The 7,895-nt window shown below is 50.2% G+C and overlaps 1 non-coding gene across 1 annotated transcript; it reads right to left on the reverse strand.

The window, feature by feature from the left end:
• Positions 1-6,627: 6,627 nt before the first annotated feature.
• On the reverse strand, positions 6,628-6,818 carry LOC141991754 (U2 spliceosomal RNA). The gene has a single exon (XR_012640447.1). It is a non-coding gene; the product is annotated as a U2 spliceosomal RNA (small nuclear RNA).
• Between the last annotated feature and the right edge of the window lie 1,077 nt (positions 6,819-7,895).

Raw genomic sequence — 7,895 nt, forward strand, 5'->3', positions numbered from 1 at the left:
GGGGGGGGGGGACAATGGAAAAGTTTGGCTCGCAGATTCTTCTCCCCCCCACCCCCCGGCGGAAAGCAGCGGCCTCCCAGCTGTTGCTCCTACTTGGGGGGCGCAGCTCGGAGGCGCCGGTTGTTGGGGGGGGGGGGCGGCGAGCATGTGGCCGAGCGGTGCCAGCAAAGCCGGGCAGAAATCTGTGGGGGGGGGCACCTGACCGTAACTCGTCCCCCATCACCTCTGCTGGCATCGCTCGGGGAGGTGGGTGAAGGGCAGCGGCGGGAGAGCCGCCCCTGCCGCTCCGCGGAGTGGCCAGGCTGAAGTGCTGCCGCGGGGCAGCTGCAGCGGCTCCGTGTGGAGATCGGGGAGGCCGGACCGGACGCCGGTGTGACTTGAGGGGCTCAGAATTCGCTCTGTTTTCCTTCCGATGTGAAGGCGAACAAGGAACTAAACCCTGTTACCTGATCACAGGTCCTGGGTTGTCTGTAATCCTGGGACTGCCATAAGGAATCCAGGTAAACCGCAATCGGTCGAGGTACTTATCTGGCCCCCGCCGCCGCAGTCTCTGTGCACCTCGTGATTCTACCCCTGCAATGCTTGTGGGGTAGGGGAGTGTTGTTCTTCGTTGATAGGGGCCCTGGGAAATTAAATGACGAGCCCAGGGTCACCTAGGGAACTTGGCCCAGATTCTTAAAGGTATTTAGGCACTTAACTCGCATTGAAATCAGTGGGAGTTAAGCATCTAAACACCTTTTGAGGTCAGATCTGGGCCTCTGTGGTTGAGTTAGGAATAGAACCAATGACTTCCCAGGCTCAGTTCAGTACCCTACCTACTAGACCTTCCTTTTCTCCCACTTGAAATGAAGCCAGCAGTTACACTGGGCTCCCCCCTGCTAACTTTTATACATGTGCATGTTTTTTCAGTCGCACATGGATCATGGGTGTGATTTAAATCCACAGTCTTCAGATCCACAGCCAAGACCTGTCCTGCTTAACTACAGGCATAAACTACCCAAGGATACAGGTCCCAGTTCCTCCTTCTATTGGTGGTGTCCTGGAAATGAGCTGATCTGTCCCTGCTACCTCTACTTTATGGCTGTTGTGGCTTCCCAAGAGCTGGTGGGGAAAGGGGAGGCGCCTGGGGCGTTATTTAAGTTGTGATTCTCCCTATGGGGATGAGGCAATTCTGTCTTTGGCAGCAGGGGAGTAGCGGCAGGAGCTCTGAAAGACGATGATCCTGGTGAGTGCCCACAGAGATGTGTGGAAAGGGGACTATTCTGGCTGTAGTTGGTGGGACGTGTCTATTGTTTGTTAAGCTCCTGTGTCTGTCTCATTTATGGCTAATTTTAGCCCTTCCCTTTGGGAGATTTAGGTTTCCTTTTTGGGGGGAGGGGCGGACAGAGAGAAGTGTGCCAAGAATAAATGGTTAGTGCCAACAGAGCTCTCCCGCAGACCCAGCAATTCCACCCCCAAGGAGCAGCAGCAGCTCCTGCACACACCCCGCTGTTCACACAGGCGCTTTTCATAGTTAAACTTCTGTTTTTTCCGGAGCGTGGGTGGGTTTTTTTGTTTTTTTAACACCCCAGAAAGACAAGTTCCAGAGTAGACAAAGCCTCGGAGTTTCACTCCTTGCTAAGTACAAGGTGGAGTAGATTGTTTAGCGTAGTTAGCGCATTTCAAGGGACCCTTCAAGGTGAAGTGGCCTGTTAACACTCCTCCGGTCACAGAAAAGAAAGTAAAGGGGCGGAGGAGAAAGCAGCTGGGGGAGGCTGTTAGTGGTTTACAGATTGTAGTAAATAAACCATCAACCCAGTATCTTTGTTCAGTCCAGGATTTTTAGTGTCTGGCAAAGTTATGAATTTCAACTCCCAGGCCCGTCTTTTTGAAAATGTTGTGCAGGTTTCCTTTGAGGATGAGGGCTGATAGATCGTATACAAGAGTGATTGTTCTGTGAGAAGTGCTCACCCACAGATGATGTGGAGTTCTTGTCCTTTCATTTTCCTGTTCATTTGTGAGCACAGTTATTCTCTGGTTCACCCACGTAGTTGTTGTTGGGGCATTTAGTGCACTGGATGAGGTAAACCACATGTGATTGGAATTAGCATGCGTAGGACCCGGGGATCTTGAAAGGTGTGTTGTGGAGTGTGTTGATCATTGTAGCAGTGGAGATGTGTCTGCAGGTTTTGTGTCTGGTGCTGCAGTGAGTTGGTGTGTCCTGGTCTGTGGGGAGCTCGCTTCTGATGATGAGCTTGGAGAGATTAGGGGTTGTTTGGAAGGCCAGAAGTGGGGGTTCAGGAAAGATTTCTTTCAGGATGGGGTTTCTATCAAGTATGGGTTTTAGTTGTTTGTTACCCCATATGGGTTGCAGTGTAGGGTGTAGTAGGTGACCACTAGGGGTGTGCGGTCGGTGGGGGTTTTATTTCTGTATTGAAGCACGTTTCCTTGGTGTATCTGGGTGGCCCACTCCATGATGCGATGTACTTCTCTGGTGGGGTGTCCCTCTTTGGCGAAGGCGGTTTTGTGTGTGTTAAGGTGCCTGTCCCGGACTGTCTCCTCAGAGCATATTCTGTGGTATCTGAGTGCCTGCCAGTAGACAACAGATTGCTTGGTGTGTTTGGGGGTGATTTCCGGATCTGTGAAGATAGGTGTGGTGGTCCGTGGGTTTCCAAGCGTTGGCAAACACTGTCCTCTGTGTGTACTTGCTTGTCCAAAGGGGAGTGGGTGGGGTGGCACCTGTGGGTTTCGGAGTTCAGAGAATATCCGGTGTGTGGGGCTCTTGGCACCTTGCAGGATCAAGGCCTTTGAGTGTATTTGTAATGTAAGGAGAGCGTTCTTGTTGGTCAGAGGGACATTTTTGCAGGTTATCAAATGGAACACTTCTGTGTAGACCTGAGTAATGGGGTTGGGGGGGAGGGGGAGGAACTTACCTGTGGGCAACTTATTCCACCGTTGCCCATTCTGGGGCTTCTCCCACCTTTCTGTCGACAGCTGGTACTGGCCACAGTTGGAGACAGGGCTAGTGGAATTACAGGGAATTCCTTTGTATGGTTTTTGTGTAAAGTCAAAGAAGCAGCTTGGAGGAAAGGGACCTGAGAGCCCTCTGTGGCTATTCGGCTGCAGAGAAGCCAGAGGACTGACTGGTTTCACTTCTCAGACGTTATTAGCAGGTAGCAAGGAATGTTTGAAAGCCATTCAACTGCATGCAAAGCTCAATAAAGACTCTTCTAGTTGTTCTCTGAATCTAAGTGGGAGCGGGACCACATGTTTGGGTTTCAGAGGGGTTGTTCTGTTTAGGGGACAACTGAACTATTTTGTTCTTAGGTAAAAGATCAGTGACTGGTGGGTGCCGGTGCCCTGCGTAACTATACAAGAAGATCACCACAGCATTTGCCCCCCCCTCCCCCCCCCCCCAGTGCAGAAGGTGCTACTCACCTAATTTTTCTAACCTGGAAAAGTCTGATATCTAGTTTTATGTCCCCCTGCCCCGCTCAAAGGAGCCAGGGGAACAGACTAAGGTCTGTGGAGCAAAGGCTGCTTCTCAAGCTATGTCTGTGCTGTGTCTGACACAATGGATCCGTAACCTCAACTGGGTTCCCAGGTGCTACTGTGCTATTAATATTAATACTAATAATAATAAAGACTCCAACCCCGTAACTCTGCTCGCCTACCTCTTTCCTGCCTTTAGTCTTTGTTGTAGAACTTGAATCCTTGGTGCCACGGAGCTCCTTGTCCCCCACTGACTCTGGGAGGGGAAGATGCAGAAATCTAAAATTAACATATGCGCTTGGAACAACGCTGGTCTTTCAGACTCTGCAAGTGTGAGAATGCTTCCCTTATCAATAGTGCTTTTCAACCAGTCATCTGGTATCAGTCCGGCTCCGTGAGATGGAACAGGATCTAGCTCCTGTCTTCGGTACTTAGTGGATCCCCATTACAATAGTATTTGAGCCCCTCGCAATCTGCAGGGCCTGGCTGTTGTTCCCTCTGTACAGGTGGGGAACTGAGGCACAGGGAAGCTAAGCGACTTACCAAAGGTAACAAAGGGAGTCTGTGGTGGAGCAGGGAATTGCACCCAGATCTCCTAAATCACAGGCTGGTGCCCCACCGCAGCTCTGCATCTTACAAAGAGGGACACCACACCCTAAGCCAAAACACAGCTCAACTTATTTTTTGTCTCTCCCCCCCCCCCGCCCCCCCTTCCCCACTGGTAGTTTCCCCGAGGGGAGGTACGCCGTTCCTGGAGGTACTGCAGTACCAGGTCGACGTGTGGTGTGGATGGAGCAAGCTCCTATTCCGTCTCCCTGGCAGAGCAGAGCTCAGTACATCCGGAAAGGTGCATATTTTGCACAATGGCATATGTTCCAGTTGTTTGTTCCTATCTCCTGAATCTACCACCCTGTGACTTTTTGTGGCGCATGCAGGAGAAGATCCCCATAACAGAAAAGAGAAGTCAGGTTCCGTTTCCACTGCCTTATCGTGTGATGTGCTGGAGAGCTGCTTATCCCTGTTCCTGCGCGGCATGCGCGCTGAATATAAATCTGTCTCTGAGGAGATTAGAATCCAAAGAGCTTCTGAGGGGCAGGTCTGCTCTAGCTCTGTGGAGAAGAGACCGAGACTGTGAAGACTCTGGGGGTTCCCAGTTTGATATTTAAGTACTGAAAATGTGCCATTTATTGGGGAGGGGCTGTCATCTCAAAGGTTCCTTTGCCTTTCCCTCCCTTCCTTTCGCTGCCTCTCAGACTAGGTAAAGCTGCAACAATAGATTCCTACATTTTAAGGGCAGCAGGGACAATGGGATCATTTGATCTGACTGCCTGTGTAACACAGGCCATAGAATTTCATCCATTTCCCCCTGTACAGAGCCAAGTAATGTGTTGGACTACGTTGGCATGCAGGCCTGATGGCTGGAGAGAGGGAGAATACAACACTGCCCTCAGCAGTTTCTTCCAGTGGGGCACCAATGAACATGCCAAAGCTATCAACTCCGTCACGTGGGAGCCCTGCAGCTTTAGGTGCTTGTCTACATGGGAATAGTTCCTGCCATGGCCATAGCAGAATAGCTTTGGAAGCGGAGTAGTAATTTTTGGGAATAAAGTTGTTTTTATTTGGAACAGAGTGTCCGTGTCCAGCGGTTATACTGGAAGAGCTACAGCGCAGTGCTTACTCTGCTTCTAGGAGGCCAGTCAATTCCCCCATGTAGACAAGCCTTTAGACTGCAGGTTTTGTGGGTCCCAACAGCCAGCTCTGCTCAGTCTCCAGAGCTCACTTCATTTTGGCAGCTTTCTCTTTCTCTTGCTCTCTCCCCCGTTGGGGCTGGGGAGCTCTGGCGCCACCTGCTGGTCCTGATTTCAAAGCTTGGTGGAAAAACAAAAAACTGCAAGGGAGGGGGAGACAACTCTCGAGCCACTGAGCCCTGGTCTAGGCTTCCAGCGTATGTTGCTATAAAATGCATTCCCTGAGCGACGCATTATATCGACCTAACCCCCCCGCCTGCCCCCCGTGTAGACTGGTTTCTACTAGGGAGAGAGCTACCGCCTCTCTGGGAGGGGAAGCACCTATGCTGACGAGAGAAGCTCTTTCAGTGGCACAGGTAGCCTCTCCACTAAATGCTTCAGGGGCCCAGCTGCAGCGCTGTAAGTGTGAGCACCTGCCTGGGATAAATCAATTGCCACAAACCAGCCTTTCCCAGAAGAAACAACGAGGAGTCCTTGTGGCACCTTAGAGACGAAAACATTTATTTGGGCCCACTTCATCAGATGCAAGGAGTGAAAAATACAGTAGGCAGGTATAAATATACAGCACATGAAAAGATGGGGGGGCGGGGGGGAGTCAGGGCTAACGAGGCCAATTCCCAACAGTTGACAAGCAGGTGTGAATATCAACAGAGGGGAAATTACTTGTTGTAGTGACCCAGCCACTCCCAGTCTTTATTCAGGCCTAATTTGATGGTGTCAAGTTTGCAAATTAATTCCAGCGCTGCAGTTTCTCGTTGACTCCTCCTTGTTTTGCTGATACAGACTCACAGGGCTACCCCTCTGAAACCTTTCACAGAAGAGTAACACTGAGCACTTCACAGCTGTGAAGCACGTCACAAACACTGCATAATGTACACTCCTCGGAGAGGAAGTAAATAGTTTAATGTTCGCTCTGCAGAGCAATTTGAAAGGGGCAGCCACCTGAAGTGTCCTGTCCCAAGCCACATCGTAGGAACCAGAAGTTAAATATGAGTGTTTTGAACGTCTATTACAGAGGATTGGGGCCCCTGGGTGCAGTACCACACCTACTGCCTTCACTTGAGCTTACAAACCGAAACACATAGACCATCTGTTGGGTGGGGAGAAGAATAGGACCTGTCTATATAATCATAATGCAATTATTTTTTTATAATATTGAATGTCACATGTATATAAAGAAGTATCTCCCTGATAAACCCTTATTCATGCCTCCTCCTGTTGAAAGTACTCACTGCGCAAAGTAGAGTCACAGAAAAAAGCTCACCTCTCCGGACTCACAAAATTACAACAGAAACTGTGATAAAGAAGCCAAAAGACTGAATGCTTGAGAACGAAACTGTTGTAAGGATCGGTTTAAATAGCAGAGTTCAACTGATTCTGTTTTTCAACCACCATAGTTTCCCCAGGGGGGAGGTGCACCGTTCCCGGAGGTACTGCAATACCAGGTCGATGCGTGGAGTGGATGGAGCAAGCTCCTATTCCATCTCCCTGTTCCAAAAATCCATTTAATATATAGTCCTCAGATAGAGGACGTATCAGATATTAAACTGATAAGAACAGATACTACACTTGATCTTAGCCAAAAGGCCGAGAAGCGATACTTTTTCGTTCAACTATTATGCAGCCCTCCCATTCCTACGTCTCTCTACGTGACAGTGACAAATGCCACTGAGCGCCACTACCGCTATAGTAATTCTTTGACCGCTTCAAATCTAATCCTACTTCCTTTGCCTTAGCGCTCCCTTTTTACCAGTCAAACCAAACCGCCTCCTGCCTGAAAATTCAGCTTCAAAACGAATAAATTCCTCCAGCTTGTTAGCTGTCGCCTTGTCTCTCGTTTCTCTGCCTGAAAGATACTCTCTATTTGCATGAAGCCGGCCCCTTCGCTGCAACGTGCCGACGACATCGGGTTGCTAACCCTATCGTTGCAAGTTTAGACTCGGTGCCCTGCTCGCGCCCCCTGCAGCACACATGACTCAAGCAATTTTTTTTTTACATTCATCGTTGATGCAGCAAGCCCCGAAATGCCAGAACTGTCAACTGCCAAGCCTAGATGTCCTGGGGCTCAGCCCTGGGAAGAATTAAGCCCTGATATTTACCCTGCTCAAGTGCCTGAGCCTGTACACCCGACCCCAACAAGTCTGTAGTCCCAGCACAGAAGAGAGACAATTTAGAGAAAGAGGAAAGAGAGGTTTGTGTCTTGGTGTAAAGGGCACAAGGGAGGATGGGAGGCTCTGCAAGATTATTGATCTTCGCTCCACACAGCTGAGAGATGACGGGCATTCTGCAGATAACCAGCAGGCTGTTACTGAGGGAGTGTCAGACCGGATCTGTACGTAAGCCGTCTGTGTCTTTTTGTTCTGCGTTGGAACCATGGGGGCCGCCCCCCTCACTCGGGCTCCCAGGCACTCAAGGAATAAATAAATAAGCAAAACCAGTATTTTAGTACTCCACATAAAAGTAATTGAAACAGAGTTTGGGTTGCATTTCACTGAGGCTACGTCTACACGAGCACTGCTGTCAGTAAAACTTTTGTTGGTCAGGCGTGTGAAAAAAACACCGACCCCACCCCGACATACGTTTCCCAGACAGAAGCACCGGTGTGGCCAGCGCGGGGGCGGTGGGAGACGCACGCCCACCCTCACAGCTAGCGCCGCTCAGTGGAAAGGTCTCGGG

This window comes from Natator depressus, chromosome 7 (assembly GCF_965152275.1).
Source record: "Natator depressus isolate rNatDep1 chromosome 7, rNatDep2.hap1, whole genome shotgun sequence".
Taxonomy (NCBI): domain Eukaryota; kingdom Metazoa; phylum Chordata; order Testudines; family Cheloniidae; genus Natator; species Natator depressus.